The sequence below is a fragment of the Pinus tabuliformis genome, chromosome X (genome assembly GCF_031772625.1).
Source record: "Pinus tabuliformis cultivar Carrire ecotype Pingquan chromosome X, CPIR1, whole genome shotgun sequence".
NCBI lineage: Eukaryota > Viridiplantae > Streptophyta > Pinopsida > Pinales > Pinaceae > Pinus > Pinus tabuliformis.
Window position 1 is genome coordinate 713165520 of NC_142308.1, and position 17183 is coordinate 713182702.

The 17183-nt window shown below is 37.4% G+C and overlaps 1 protein-coding gene across 1 annotated transcript in view; it reads left to right on the forward strand.

The window, feature by feature from the left end:
- LOC149141953 (uncharacterized) overlaps positions 1–17183 on the forward strand; it is a 443876-nt gene that overhangs the window by 344451 nt on the left and 82242 nt on the right. The gene's annotated exons all lie outside the window — the stretch shown is intronic.

Sequence of the window (17183 nt, forward strand, 5' to 3'; positions counted from 1 at the left end):
TGATTAGAGATTTAATCTCGACCGTTGATGGATCAACGAGAAAAGTATAAGAGGAGGCTTGAGGGTTAGTTGGAGAACACACTGAGAAAGATCAAGAACTGGATTTTCTGGGGCAGGGTTTGTTGAGGAAATTGAGTGAGTGAACGAGTTGCAACTGAGGGGCAGTGAATACATAGTAGAGAGGCAGAGTTAGTACTGGGAGGATCATTGCAGAAGCCGGGAGAGGTTGACGCAGAGCCAGCTAGAGGCCACACAGAAGCAGCCAGAGGCCACATAGAGGCAGCCACGAGCTGTGCAAAGCCAGAGAAAGGCCAGCGTGTGAGACACAGAGGCTGACACAGAGCCCAGAGAGGCTGACGCTGGGCCAGAGAGGCTGATACAGGGTGTTGACCACTAATGGTCAACTTCCCATGCAGTACACCCTCTTTTCTTGGCAGAAAGGGGTAGCACCTGAACGACGTGTCCATGCCAGCCTACAGTCATCATCAGCTTGATCATTTCAATTGTAAACCCAGTCTGCATGTATGAATTGTAAATAATCTAAGCAGATCAGAGTCATGTATGTAAAATTGCCTAGGTGGACCTAACTTTCTAATGATAATCTATGTCCTGGAAGGTTTTTCGTCTCACCGATCCATGGATCGGCAGAGTTTTCCTTCAAACCTGACCCCAAAGCCGGGATGGATTTTGTCATTGGAATTTTAGGAGAATCCTAGTGTGTTGATCTGCTAGATTATAGTTGTGTCGCAGAACTGGGTGTTTTGTGAGGGTCTGTATTAAGTGGGTTTGTCCCCTTGAGATGTAAATTGTAAAAAGTCATCATGAAATGTGTCTTGAGGGTTGAAAATGTTTTAAATCCCCTCGTGAGTCCTAAGTCCTAGGTCCTAGGTGATGTTTCCAAAGGCTTAGTTCGATAATCCATTTAAAAAAATGAAATAAAATAATAAATAATAAAAAATTTAAAAATTTAAAAATTTAAAAAAATTAAATAAAAAAAAAAAAAAATTAAAAAAATTTTGTGGGAAATTATTTTTGCCAGTCTTAGAAATTTTCACGTTATATGTTTTATACTGAGATACTAAATTTTCAAGTTGAGATATGAAATATGATATCTGGTTAATGGTTCATGACTCGTGGTGGTTTAAAGCATTCATCTTTCAAAATTTTCAGTTGTTGGATATCGTTTTGGTCATTTTAAGAGCATTGTGATTTAGCTGATGACAAATGATTGTTGTTCACAGTTCATGTTTCTATATCATTTAACAAGTAATCGTTTTGACCACAATCTCTTAAGGCATTGGTCTGCTAAGTTAATCAAATCATCGCGTGCTTTTTACATCGTATCTCGTGTCTCCCAACCAACTGGTCGACAGTTGGTCTCATCATCTCACAGGGACTACCCCCCTTAGCCGCGGGAGACAGGCTTAAACGGAGGGATCGGGGATCAGAGTGACAGCCCCCGGTCTGAGCGTTGTCGTGTCAATCTGCGCGACAACATTTTTTGGCGCCGTTGTCGGGGAAATTGTTTTCTCGACGTTTCAACGACAATCTTCCTTCTCATTTTTATCTTTTCATCTGGCCTGGCAACGCCAACATTTTTTGGCGTCGTTGCCAGGGATAGAGTTTTTCTGTTCCTGGAGTTTCATCGACATTCATCTTTCTCATCTCTCATTTGAGTTGGCAGATTCGACCTTTGGGGTTATCATGTGGATCTTTTATTGCCTTATTTTTCGTCTCTTCGGTGTGTTTCTTGTTTGGGTGGCGACTCCATTTTCTCATTTCTCCTAGACAAGAAGCCTTCCTCATATCTGCTTGTGATTACTTCTTGGATCTTAGAATCAGATTTATTGTTCAAGTGGCGACTCCACTTCTTTCATCTCTTGATTTTCTTGAGCAGAGATCTAGTTCTATCATTCATCTAATCCCTTATCATTCATCATGGATTATTCATTTAAGCCATGTCGTTTTACTGAACGTCTCCATGATCTTCCGAAAGAGGCCGTTGGTAAATTATTTAAGTTCTCGGGTGGTGATTCGGTCACTGTTGGACAGCATTTAAACAGGTTTACTTGTGTAATGATCTTATATTGTAGATTTCCTCAATATAATCATGAAGATTTCAAGATGCGTCTATTTGTCCATTCATTAGAGGGTGATGCCTTGAATTGGTTTAATAATTTTCCTAATGATTTTTTCACTTCTTTACAAGACATTCTCAATGCTTTTAAAGATAGATATGATAGTCCAAACAGCTTGCCTTCTACCTCTAAAATTGTGCAACAGAATGAAAGTAATTTGATAAGCGGTCCAGCTGAAAGATCCCAAGACGATTCATCATGTCAGAATGTGTCATCCACCGGAAATATTGCAGGTCAAGTTCATGATAGTGAAAAATCAGGGACAAATGACAATGAAAAAGAAGAGCAAAAGCAAATTATACGAGACCTAATGATGCTGGTGAGAAATATGGAAATCAATCAAACTAATTATGTCAATGATGTGAAAACTTTGTGCACCCACCTGGAAAAACGTAATAGGGAGATTGAGGTCACGCAAAATCAACATGCTAAAGAAATTGAGGCCATGAAGACTAATCATGAAACATAAATTAGAATCATGCAAAGCAAGATGTCAGTCTTAGAGGAAAATATGGTGACCATGAAAGCTGATCATGATAAGGAAATTGACTCTATGCAAAACAAGTTATTAACTATGGATGAGGAAACGACTATCATGACGTTCAATCATAACAATCAGTTGGCTGACATACAAGCGAATCATAAAGAAGAAATAAATTTCATGCAGCATTACTTGATGGACATAAAGGAAAAGAACAATAAAATGATAAAAGACATGGAAGAACATCATACTAGACAAATCGGTGATATAAAGGTTGAACACTCTAGACAGATGGATGCCATTAGAATACAGGTTCAAAGGTTTCAGCAATTGGAAGATGAGAGAAACCAGCAAACATCAACAGATCAGGAGCCTTCTCATTTGTTGCAACAAGTTCCATCTTATTATGAGGAGGTTATTGATTCGATTGAAAGATGGTTAATTGAAGGTGATCCGGATAGATTCAAGAATGATAAAGATCAGATGCAAGATAAAGAAAGACATATCACGCATACTTCATCTGATAGTTTGGAAACAGAAAGTTCCAGGTCATCAGTAATTCCACCTGCCAGAAAGAAAAAACGTAAGAGAAAGAAGATGAGACGAAGATTTGATGCATCAGACGGCTGTGAGCAGCTTGATTTTCGGATAGGAAAGAGTCCTACCATATGCAAAATTGGACATGGCACATCCGACAAGCAGCTGACAGATTTGCCTGAAAGCAGGCAAATGCTCAGTATGCACTATATTGAACACATCTGATGCCGTAGAGCATCCTTTGTATCGTATTTCTAACCCTACTCCTTGTTTTTTTTCCGCATTTCATTTCTGTTTTAGGATTAGATTTACTTTTCTAGATAGTTAATAAATGAAGAGCTTTTATCTTTCCTGTGCTTAATGTATATGATGATTTTGGAATGGACGCTACTTATTTTTATCTGTGTGTTGTATGGGTGCAGATTCTGGATTCTCACATTCCTACAGAGCAGCAACGTGTCCCCAAGTAGAGCCAGATGTTGACCACTACTGGTCAACTTCCCATGCAGTACACCCTCTTTTCTTAGCAGAAAGGGGTAGCACCTGAACGACGTGTCCATGCCAGCCTACAGTCATCATCAGCTTGATCATTTCAATTGTAAACCCAGTCTGCATGTATGAATTGTAAATAATTTAAGCAGATCAGAGTCATGTATGTAAAATTGCCTAGGTGGACCTAACTTTCTAATGATAATCTATGTCCCGGAAGGTTTTTCGTCTCACCGATCCATGGATCGGCAGAGTTTTCCTTCAAACCTGACCCCAAATCCGGGATGGATTTTGTCATTGGAATTTTAGGAGAATCCTAGTGTGTTGATCTGCTAGATTATAGTTGTCGCAGAACTGGGTGTTTTGTGAGGGTCTGTATTAAGTGGGTTTGTCCCCTTGAGATGTAAATTGTAAAAAGTCATCATGAAATGTGTCTTGAGGGTTGAAATTTTTTTAAATCCCCTCGTGAGTCCATTGGAATTTTAGGAGAATCCTAGTGTGTTGATCTGCTAGATTATAGTTGTCGCAGAACTGGGTGTTTTGTGAGGGTCTGTATTAAGTGGGTTTGTCCCCTTGAGATGTAAATTGTAAAAAGTCATCATGAAATGTGTCTTGAGGGTTGAAATTTTTTTAAATCCCCTCGTGAGTCCTAAGTCCTAGGTCCTAGGTGATGTTTCCAAAGGCTTAGTTCGATGATCCATTTAAAAAAATGAAATAAAATAATAAATAATAAAAAATTTAAAAAAATGAAATAAATAAAAAATTTAAAAAATTTAAAAATTTAAAAATTTAAAAAATGAAATAAATAAAAAATAATAAAAAATAATAAAAAATTTAAAAATTTAAAAATTAAAAAAATAAAATAAAATAATATTTTAAGTGAATAAATCGACGGATGAGATCAAGAGATGTCTTGATCCTCATCAACGGTCGAGATCATTTCTACATGGATCATTCGAACTAGCCGTTGGGATCATTTCCTTTATATAGGGTCTTAGGTGGTCATTTCAGATCATTGGATCTGTGAGTTTGATACTGAGGAAGCTCTCTTGTAAATCTGTTTCTGGTTAATAAAAGAAGACTTTGGGGTCCATATCTTGCTGGTGTTACTCTCTTAAAATGCTGTGAGATTGTTTCATTTTCTGCATATGTTATTTTCAGCCGTTAATAATAGCTTTTTGTAGAGTATTGTGAGCACAGGTATCTTGTTCACTTGCTGGGGTTTGGGTGCTGTTAGGGTTTCTGAAGTAATGGCAGGTATCTCCATTACTTCCTGAGATCTAGCAGCATTTTTGCCCTCTTTATTGACAGTTGTTTTGAGCTGTGCAGAAAACATCATTGAAGGAAATTTTGTGGGCGTTCGGGGAAGTTCTCGACTGAACCAGCCAACTACCTCAAGCATTTTGTGTTGAGCCCAGTTGGATTTGATCCTGGGTCTATCATTCGGTTTAATTTTTTTAAATTTGCATGAGAGATTTTCTGAAGTTCTTCACAGTGAAAATCTGAGAATCTTTATTTCTTTAAAATATTTCTGTGCCTATTGCTGAAATCTGGCTATTAGGGGGCCAAGTTTGTACATTAATCAGTTGATCTAGGGTTTTCAAAATTCTGTTTTTCACAATTTTTTTCATTAGGGTTTTAAATTTTTGTTTTATGCAGATTTTTTATTTGGGTTTTGGTTTTCTTTTCTTGTATTTGCAGGTATAGGGTTTCTGGATCAGGAGAAATTGAGACTTTGGAGTCAGATTACAGACGATGAAAACACCATTTTTCTTCTAGACAAGATAACCACGGCATTGCATGCAGTCTCAGCACCCCTGTCCCCCACGGAATCAGCGTTAAGATTTTCTGCCCGTGCTGCGTAAACTGAGGCTTCACATAATTCAGCTGAGTAGATTCTTCTGGAAGTATATCGAAATCATCTCAGTACGAGCAGCTGGTGGGACATTTTCAGCTCCAATACGATTTTATTTGGGAAACGATAACTGCATGCTCTCAAAAGGTGGCACGAGATTCTATCTGGGGTCACGATTTTTTCATCAAGTCGTGGATAGCTTCAGCGTTGTAGCACATTTAACCTCCGGAGACCAGCATTCCCAGATCGATGGTAAATATTTTATGCGTGGATCATTCTAAGCTCAGCCATTTCAGTTGTCAAACGTCGGCTTGGAAATAGAAACTGTTGTCGGTTGCTACCATCGGATACCTGCAAAACAACCAGAGAAAAGGTATTGGGACGCAGCAACGCAGTGATCTATTCTCCGTTTGAGTAGCAGGCCATCACTCAGAAATTTTGAAGCACGGGCCAGGTTAACGCATTGTACAGGCGAGGTATGTATGCGTAGATCTCTCACGCGCACGGTGACAGGTAAAATCGATCCAAGTTTTCCTCAAATCGCTGCGTCGATTGTCTCAGGTATTCTCTAAATCGCTTTTTCCTGCCGGCATTAGCTGTTCATGGTTTCCACATTTAGTTTCTCTGGTTCAAATCGAGGTCACGATTTTGATAACATAGGCTGCCGTCATTTTTTTGCTGGGGTCACGTATCAGTGTTTTGGTCTTTTGGATTTTGCGACTTGTTCATAGCCTGATTCCGTAGTTGTAGTATGCGTGAGACCATTCCGTCGTTCTCTAATTTATTCGTTGTTTATCATACGTTTTATAATGGGCTCAGCGTGATAGTTTTGTGGCTTAGTTAGGGTTTTGTATTATGAGAAGGGGTTAAGCATTGTAATAATTTTAATTAGTTTCCATTTTGTATTTATTTTTAGACTTTAATATTTAGACTTAGATTTAAGGTTTATTAGATTTTAGTTTTTTTTTTTAATTTTGAATTTCATAGCAGCTCGTTTTTCTTTTTAGGGATTTTTCAAATATAAAAAAGAAAAGAAAAGAAAAGAAATGCGTTAAGTTTTTTTTTGTTAGGTTTTAATCATTTAAGTTTTTTGATTTTAGTTTAGGACTTTATATTTGTTTAGATTTTAAATAATTTCAAATTAAAAAAAAAATAAAAATAAAAAGATTTTTGGTTTTTATAATATTAAAAATATAAAAAATTAAAAAAAAAAAATTTAAAAATTTTTGTGGGAAATTATTTTTGCCAGTCTCAGGAATTTTCACGTTATATGTTTTATGCTGAGATACTAAATTTTCAAGTTGAGATACGAAATATGCTATCTGGTTAATGGTTCATGACTCGTGGTGGTTTAAAGCATTCATCTTTCAAAATTTTCAGTTGCTGGATATCGTTTTGGTCATTTTAAGAGCATTGTGATTTAGCTGATGACAAATGATTGTTGTTCACAGTTCATGTTTCTGTATCATCTAACAAGTAATCGTTTTGACCACAATCTCTTAAGGCACTGGTCTGCTAAGTTAATCAAATCATCGCGTGCTTTTTACATCGTATCTCGTGTCTCCCAACCAACTGGTCGACAGTTGGTCTCATCATCTCACAGGGACTACCCCCCTTAGCCGCGGGAGACAGGCTTAAATGGAGGGATCGGGGATCAGAGTGACAGCCCCCGGTCTGAGCGTTGTCGTGTCAATCTGCGCGACAACACAGGGCATATGGGCAACGTTGGGAGATTTTTCGTGGGACAGACTAGAATGGAGAGCTGGATAGGGTGATGCAGTCCCTGTCAGAGTGACGCATAGTAGCAGAAGCTGCATTGTTGCTGTGGGATCGTTCATGTTGTGATTTAGCCGGAATATTTGTCTCTGACTGAGAGGTACTTTTGCCGAGGGCATTCTCTATTGGGTGAGCCATTTCTGGCACCCAGGTTGTATTCTGAAACTGCATAATAATAAAACCCTCTGAATAGCTGCACTGGTATTCCCGCATTGGGTTTTTCTGGGGACATTAATCCAAAAACAATGGTGTCACTTGTGTGCTTGTTTCTTTCTGTTGATGATCTGTATGTGTTGATACTATACTTGTATTTATTTTCATTATTTACATGGTAAATAACTTGTTAAGTAAATGAACAAGTAGGAAGAAATAGATCAGATAGTACAGGAAGAATTTCTAACGGTTAGACTTAGAAATTCCTGGTATCAGAGCGTAGTTACAGATCACAGGATAACTGAAGGCAACAACCGAGCAGAGCAACAGCAACAGAAACAACTGTCCCAAGTGACAGAAGTTGTTCCTAGCAAAAAGCAGCAAGGAAGGGGTGACGCAGAGAGCCTGCGTCATCAGTTCGAGCCAGGAGGAGGATCAACGCTGAGGTAGAGAGGAGCAAACTTGACCTACGCAGTGCCCAGTCATCTTTCTTAGTCAGGAAGGATCGACGCTGTGGCCAGGAGGTGCAGATTGTGCCTGTTATCACCCCAAGAAACTCTCCTAGGTTGTATCTCAGAGATGCTTGGGAACATTACAAACTCAACAAAAATGTTGGAAATAGGTGGATGAATGGCAAGAATGATGCATATTCAAGCCAGATAACCACTTCTACTATGCTTAACCCCAGACATGGGTGAACACAAAATCTAGTTCCTTTCCAGCTAGTAGCAGCGGAATTTCTAGGCCAGTGCAGGGGTTGAAGGAGAAATACCTCTTATCATCTGGGCAACACATTCTATCACCTGGTACTTGTCTAGCTGCTTTTGCAACCCCAGGTGCACCTACTCTGTAACGAATAAAATATATATAAATAATGTAAAATAATGTAAAGAATAATAATCATAAATAATGATTAGTTAAACTAGTAATTAGGTTGAAGAGGCATGTATAAATGAGACATGACTCTTCATGAAGAGACACTTGCATGGTATATAAGCAAGCCTATCGTTCTCATTGTAAATCATCATCATTCTTATTCTTATTCACACATTTAATATATAATATTTGTATCCTCATGGACATCTTTATATTCCAAGTCTTCTGGAGTAATTAATTTATAGAAGGAACTTTGTTCGCTTCATTTGGTATCAGAGAAGTCGACTCTTTGGCTGCTTCACTGCTGCACAAAGCTCGTTCTCTGGTCACCAGCCCTTGGCCATCAACCGTCATCAACCTTGTTGCTGTCATAATTAAAGCGTTTTGCTACTAGTTTCTGGAGATTCTCCATACTACTGTTAGGCCTTTGGCCATTTACAAAAATTATTAAAAAAAGAAAAGAAAAGAAGAAGTCAATAGAAAAGACATAAAAATTAGAAAAAAATACATATATATAAAAGGAAAATATTATTAAAAAAAGAAGTTTAAAATTAAACTTACTCGGCCTACACGAAACAGACAATGCAGCCGCCACTACTCGAGCCACCACAGCCAGAGATTGCGATTCCACCCTGTCGGTTCTCCAGCATAGCCACTATCGGTTGCTTTCTTCCTAAGCCGCTCTCGTTGATTCACCACACATCGTTCAAAAGTTATCAGTCAAATAGTTTGCAATCTGAGTGTTGTCGCGCAGATTGACACGACAACACTCAGATCGGGGGCTGTCACTCTGATCCCCGATCCCTCCATTTAAGCCTGTCTCCCGTGGCTAAGGGGGGTAGACCCTATGAGATGATGAAGACCAACTGCCAAACAGTTGGGCTGGGAGACACGAGACACGATATGATAAGCACTAGATGGATTTAAAAGTTAAAAGACCAGTGCCTTAAGAGATTAAATTTTAAATGATCACTTAGTAAATATTTTAAAAATGTAAACCATGTGTAGCAATCATTTATCATCAAATGACTAGAACAGATGCAGGATATTCGATAAACACATAGAGTTCTTATAATGACCAGAGCTCAATAACGATATCCAGTAATTTAAATTTTTTTGAAGAGATGGATGCCTTTTAACAACCACGCAAAATCATGAATCATTAACCAGATACCATATGCAGCTAATCTTCAAGATGATCAAAACATTCATTCCGCATCGATAAATTTGAATCTCAGCATGATAATTTCCTGAAAATAACCGGATCTGGCAAAAGAAAAATTCCACAATATTTTTTATACCTTTTTCAAATTTTTATTTTATTTTTTTATTTTTTTAAATTCAAAAGAAAATTAAGCTATCCTAAAAAACAAAAGAGATTTAAACTCTATGTAAAATATTATTTCTAAAACTAAAATCTAAATCACAACGAAAAAGCTTTTCTTTTATATTTTAAAACAAATCTAAACTAAAATAAACTTGAAATTGAATTCTAACTAAAGACTATTGCTAACCTACGGAAAACCCTAAACGTAACCACATAAACGTTTTATGAAACGACTGAATGTAAAACACACTAAGGCGCCCTAATCGACAGAATCGTAAGACTTAATGACTGAAATGCATGAACACGATTGGCGTAACAGGATGTTTCAATGGCGTGATCGAGGGGGCGTAAACGACAGAAAGCATAATCTTCCCAAAGACACGATGACCAAATGCATAAACAGGATTGATGCACAAATGCACAGTCGATGGCGGCAAATGGAAATCGATTTTGAGATTTACTGAAGACGGAGATACGCAGAAATTACCTGGCTCAAATGATGAATATGGCGGATGGCTCACGTTTTCAGATTTTACCTGATTAGCCTGACGTCTCCACACGAAATATTCACAACTGTTGCGGCGGCGAAGATGCGTGCTTTCACCTCACGCGTATCGTTTAGAAACTCTGCTCTGTGTGTGTGGGTACATGGATTTGCTGTCAACCGACGTCCTGATATCTTCCGAATATTCCTTCCGCAGGTAATGTGATACGTGGGTTCAGTAGATTTACATAAGTCAACGGCAGCGAACAGGGATGCAGATCAATTTATACGCCCTGATTATATTGATGTTCACAGTATTTCAAAAGTGTGCCTTTCCTGCAAGATAGAGAACAAAAGCCCGTAGATATATGCAAAATTTTAAAGTAAAACCCTTCAAAACTATCCTAAAATCACAAAAAAAAATTGCAGTAAACAAAATCAAAACCCTAGCTCCAGCAAAAGAATTACAGTATTTACAGATCTAAGGCTCTATAGTAGCCAGATTTATCGATAATCACAGTAATATTTTTAGAAAATTTATTTTAATGTAAAATGCTTCAGAAGACCCTGCATGTATTCATAAAAAATATTTCGAATGATAAGCCCGGGATCAAGAACTGGCTGGGCTCATTCAGAAAACAACCCGGGAGTTGGCTGGTTCAGCCGAGAACTTCCCCTAATGCCCGGTAATCTGAAAAAGGGCTTTCCTGCACAACTTAAAATAAACCATCAACATAGAAGGCGAAAACAATAGTGAAACCCCGATCAAATGGAGATACCTGCCATTATATTTCAGAATCTGAACTATCATTCAAACCTCAAAGATCAGACAAGATACCTGTGCCTAGATCAATCTTCATTAAGCTATCATTAATGGCTGAAAATAAAATTATGCAGAACAATTAGAACAATCTTACAGCATTTTCAGAAGAGTAACACCAGGTTGAAGGAAAACTCTGCCAATCATGAATCGGTGAGACGAAAAACCTTCCGGGACGTAGATTATCACTTAGAAAATTAGGTCCACCTAGGAAATTTACAGACATGACTCACATCTGCTAAGATTATTTACAAATTATACATGCATACTGGGTTTACAATTAAAATGATCAAGCTACTGATGACTGCAGGATGGCACGGACATGTCGATCAAGTGCTACCCCTTTTTGCAAAGAAAAAGGGGGTGTACTGCATGGGTAGTTGACCGGTAGTGGTCAACATCTGGCTCTACTTGGGGACACGTTGCTGCACTGCAGGAATGTGAGAATCCAGAATCTGCATCCATGCAACACACAACAAAATATAAGTAGCGTCCGTCCAAAAAAAATCATCATATAACATTAAGCACATGAAAGATATAAGCTCTTCATTTATTAACTATCTAGAAAAGTAAATCTAATCCTAAAACAAAAATGAAAATGCGGAAAAAACAAGGAATAGGGTTAGAAATACAATACAAAGGATGCCCCGTGGCATCAGATGTGTTCAATATAGTGTATACTGAGCATTTGCCTGCTTTCAGGCAAATCTGTCGGCTGCTTGTCGGATGTGCCATGTCCAATTCTGCATATGGTAGGACTTTTCCCTATCCGAAAATCAAGCTGCTCGCGGCCGTCTGATGCATCAAATCTTCTTCTCATTTTCTTTCTCTTGCGCTTTTTCTTTGTGGCAGGTTGTATTACTGATGACATGCAACTTTCTGTTTCAAAGCTATCAGATGAAGTATGTAAGATATGCGTGACATGTCTTTCTTTATCCTGCATCTGATCTTTATCATTTTTTAGTCTATTTGGATCACCCTCAATTAACCATCTTTCAATCGAACCAATGACCTCCTCATAATAAGATGGAATTTGTTGCGGCAAATGAGAAGGCTCCTGATCTGTTGATGTCCCTTGGTTTCTCTCATCCTTTGACCATTGTTGAAACTTTTGAACTTGTATTTTAATGGCATCCATCTGACTAGAGTGTTCAACCTTTATAGCACTGATTTGCCTAGCATGGTATTCTTCCATATCTTTTATTACTTTATCGTTTTTTTCCTTTATATTCATCAAGCAATACTGCATGGAGTTTATTTCTTCTTTATGATTTGCTTGCATGGTGGCCAACTGATTATTATGATCGAATGTCATGATAGTCATTTCTTCATCCATAGTTAATAACTTGTTTTGCATAGAATTAATTTCCCTATCATGATCAACTTTCATGGTCATCATATTTTCCTCTAAGCCTGACATCTTGCTTTGCATGAATCTAATTTCTGTGTCATGATTAGTCTTCATGGCCTCAATTTCTTTAGCATGCTGATTTTGCATAATCTCCATCTCCCTATTACGTTTTTCCAGGTGGGTGCATAAAGTTCTCACATCATTGACGTAATTAGTTTGATTAATCTCCATATTTTTTACCAGCATCATTAGCTCTTGTATAATTTGCGTTTGATCTTCCTTTTCATTGTCATTTGTCCCTGCTTTTCCACTATCATGGACTTGATCTGAAATAGTACAGGTGGACGACACATTCTGATATGAAGAATCGTCTTGGAATCTTTCACCGACAGCTGGACCCTTTATCAAATCACTTTCATTCTGTTGCACAGTTTTAGGGGCAGAAGGCAAGCTGTTTGGATTACCATATCTATCTTTAAAAGCATTGACAATGTCTTGTAAAGAAGTGAAAGAATCCTTAGGAAAATTGTTAAACCAATTCAAAGCATCACCCTCTAAAGAAAAGACAAAAAGACGCATTTTGATATCTTCATGATTAAACTGAGGGGGTCTACAATATATGATCACTATACGAGCAAACAAGCCTAGATGCCTTTTAACAGCGATTGAATCACCACTCGAGAACACAGGTAATTTGGAAATGGCCTCCTCCGGAAAATCATGGAGACGGTTAGCAAAATGACATGGTTTAAATGAATAATCCATGATGAATAATAAGGGATCAAATGGATGATAGAACGAGATCTCTGCTCAAGAAAATCGATAGATGAAAGAAATGGAGTCGCCACTTGAACAATGAGTTTAATTCTAGGATCCAAAAAGGAAACACAAGCAGATATGAGGAAGGCTTCTTGTCTGGGAAAATTAATGAAATGGAGTCGCCACCCAAACAAGAAACGAACTGAAGAGAAGTTGCTGATATGTGATGAAAGATCCAATTGATGCCCAAAAATGTTGAATCTGCCAGCTCAAATGAGAGATGAGAAAGATGAAGGAATGATGAGAAATGAGAAGATGATTGTCGTTGAAACGCCGAGAATAAAATGTCCCCAGCAGCGGCGCCAAAAAATGTTGTCGCGCAGATTGACATGACAACGCTCAGATCGGGGGCTGTCACTCTGATCCCCGATCCCTCCGTTTAAGCCTGTCTCCCGCGGCTAAGGGGGGTAGACCCTATGAGATGATGAAGACCAACTGCCAAACAGTTGGGCTGGGAGACACGAGACACGATATGATAAGCACTAGATGGATTTAAAAGTTAAAAGACCAGTGCCTTAAGAGATTAAATTTTAAATGATCACTTAGTAAATATTTCAAAAATGTAAACCATGTGTAGCAATCATTTATCATCAAATGACTAGAACAAATGCAGGATATTCGATAAACACACAGAGTTCTTATAATGACCAGAGCTCAATAACGATATCCAGTAATTTAAATTTTTTTGAAGAGATGGATGCCTTTTAACAACCACGCAAAATCATGAATCATTAACCAGATACCATATGCAGCTAATCTTCAAGATGATCAAAACATTCATTCCGCATCGATAAATTTGAATCTCAGCATGATAATTTCCTGAAAATAACCGGATTTGGCAAAAGAAAAATTCCACAATATTTTTTATACCTTTTTCAATTTTTTTTTTTTTATTTTTAAATTCAAAAGAAAATTAAGCTATCCTAAAAAAAAAAAAGAGATTTAAACTATATGTAAAATATTATTTCTAAAACTAAAATCTAAATCACAACGAAAAAGCTTTTCTTTTATATTTTAAAACAAATCTAAACTAAAATAAACTTGAAATCGAATTCTAACTAAAGACTATTGCTAACCTACGGAAAACCCTAAATGTAACCACATAAACGTTTTATGAAACGACTGAATGTAAAACACACTAAGGCGCCCTAATCGACATAATCGTAAGACTTAATGACTGAAATGCATGAACACGATTGGCGTAACAGGATGTTTCAATGGCGTGATTGAGGGGGCGTAAACGACAGAAAGCATAATCTTCCCAAAGACACAATGACCAAATGCATAAACAGGATTGATGCACAGTCGACGGCGGCAAATGGAAATCAATTTTGAGATTTACTGAAGACGGAGATATGCAGAAATTACTTGGCTCAAATGATGAATATGGCGGATGGCTCACGTTTTCAGATTTTACCTGATTAGCCTGACGTCTCCACATGAAATATTCACAACTGTTGCGGCGGCGAAGATGCGTGCTTTCACCTCACGCGTATCGTTTAGAAACTCTGCTCTCTGCGTGTGGGTACATGGATTTGCTGTCAACCGACGTCCTGATATCTTCCGAATATTCCTTCCGCAGGTAATGTGATACGTGGGCTCAGCAGATTTACATAAGTCAACGGCAGCGAACAGGGATGCAGATCGATTTATACGCCCTGATTATATTGATGTTCACAGTATTTCAAAAGTGTGCCTTTCCTGCAATATAGAGAACAAAAGCCCGCAGATATATGCAAAATTTTAAAGTAAAACCCTTCAAAACTATCGTAAAATCACAAAAAAAAAATTGCAGTAAACAAAATCAAAACCCTAGCTCCAGCAAAAGAATTACAGTATTTATAGATCTAAGGCTCTATAGTAGCCAGATTTATCGATAATCACAGTAATATTTTCAGAAAATTTATTTTAATGTAAAACGCTTCAGAAGACCCTGCATGTATTCATAAAAAATATTTCGAATGATAAGCCCGGGATCAAGAACTGGCTAGGCTCATTTAGAAAACACAACCCGGGAGTTGGCTGGTTCAGCCGAGAACTTCCCCTAACGCCCGGTAATCTGAAAAAGGGCTTTCCTGCACAGCTTAAAATCAACCATCAACATAGAAGGAGAAAAAAATAGCGAAACCCCGATCAAATGGAGATACCTGCCATTATATTTCAGAATCTGAACTATCATTCAAACCTCAAAGATCAGACAAGATACCTGTGCCTAGATCAATCTTCATTAAGCTATCATTAATGGCTGAAAATAAAATTATGCAGAACAAATAGAACAATCTTACAGCATTTTCAGAAGAGTAACACCAGCAAGATTTTTAACCCCAAAGTCTTCTTTATTGCACAAAAAATGAACTACAAGAGAGCTTCTTCAGCACAAGACTCACAGATCTTCTCTGATCTCAAATGACCCCTAGCACCCTATTTAAAGGAAAAGATCCCAACGGCTAGTTCGAGTGATCCATGTCGAAATGATCTCGACTGTTGATGAGAATCAAGACATCTCTTAATCTCATCCGTCGATTTATTAAAAATGATATTTTACATGCATTCACTCAAAATATTATTATTTTATTATTTTAGGGTTTTTTCTTTATTTTATAATTTTTATATTTTTTAATTTTATATTTTATATTATTATTTTTTAATTTTTAATTCATTTTAAAATGGATCCTCGAACTTAGCCTTTGGAAAAATCTCCTAGGACCTAGGACTTAGGACTCAAGAGGGGATTTAAAACATTTTCCAACCCTCAAAACACTTTACATCATGACTTTTACAATTTACATCTTAAGGGGGAAAGCCCCTTTATCATAGACCCTCATAAACCACCCAGTTCTGCGACACAACTATAATCTAGCAGATTAACGCACTAGGATTCTCCTAAAATTCTAATGACAAAATCCATCCCAGCTTTGGGGTCAGGCTGAAGGAAAACTCTGCCAATCATGGATCGGTGAGATGAAAAACCTTCCGGGACGTAGATTATCACTTAGAAAATTAGGTCCACCTAGGAAATTTACAGACATGACTCACATCTGCTAAGATTATTTACAAATCATACATGCAGACTGGGTTTACAATTAAAATGATCAAGCTGCTGATGACTGCAGGATGGCACGGACATGTCGATCAAGTGCTACCCCTTTTTGCAAAGAAAAGGGGGTGTACTGCATGGGTAGTTGACCGGTAGTGGTCAACACTGAGTATTCATTTTATTTTTTTATTTTTTTGAAAATGAATTGTTTGAGGCTGTTGACCAACAACACACGACGTCCATTGTTATTGCTGACCTCACTGCAACCTGGCCGTCTATGCCTCCCTCGCCAAAGCAACCATTCCGCTCTCACAGTTTCCACTAGCAATTACGCTGTCAAACACTTTGATAATTAAAAACGTTCATCAGGTTCAGATTTCCAATTGGAGGCTTGGTGTTATCTACCAAACAGAGGGAACAAATTGATTCCACACAAAATTTTGTATTAGTGTACCTTCGTCACCAAATGAAAACCAACTCGGACCGTCGCCATATCTGCTTAACCCAACAAAGGATATTGGAGGAGATGTAACTCCAGTTGAAAGGGTGCCACCGCTATTTTTCTTAACACCAAAAAAATCTTGTAGACAACCATTAAGAAGTTTAGCGTTGGGCGTACACACTCCTTGTTCTGTACATACTATTAAGATTATAAATAATTATAAGAAGAGAAGGGTTAATCGTAGTGAAAGATTTATTAAAGAAAAAGGTATCTTTTAATTAAAGATATAAGGGTTTTTATAAAAAATATTAAGGATTAGTATTAAAGTTTGAATAGGTATAAAAGGGATTATTAAATTAAATATTACCTTTTAATAATATATATATATATTAAAAAAAAATTATATAGAAAAAAAAGAGAGCTATATATATAAAATAAAAAGAGAAGTATATAAAAAGAGAGTTAAAAATAATTATATATAAAATAAAAAAATAATAATTAATTAAAAAAAGAGAGAGTAGTAAATAAAAAAAAAGTGATTTAAAAAAAAGAAGAGTAGTGTTGTCGCGCGGATTGGCACGACAACGATCAGACCGGG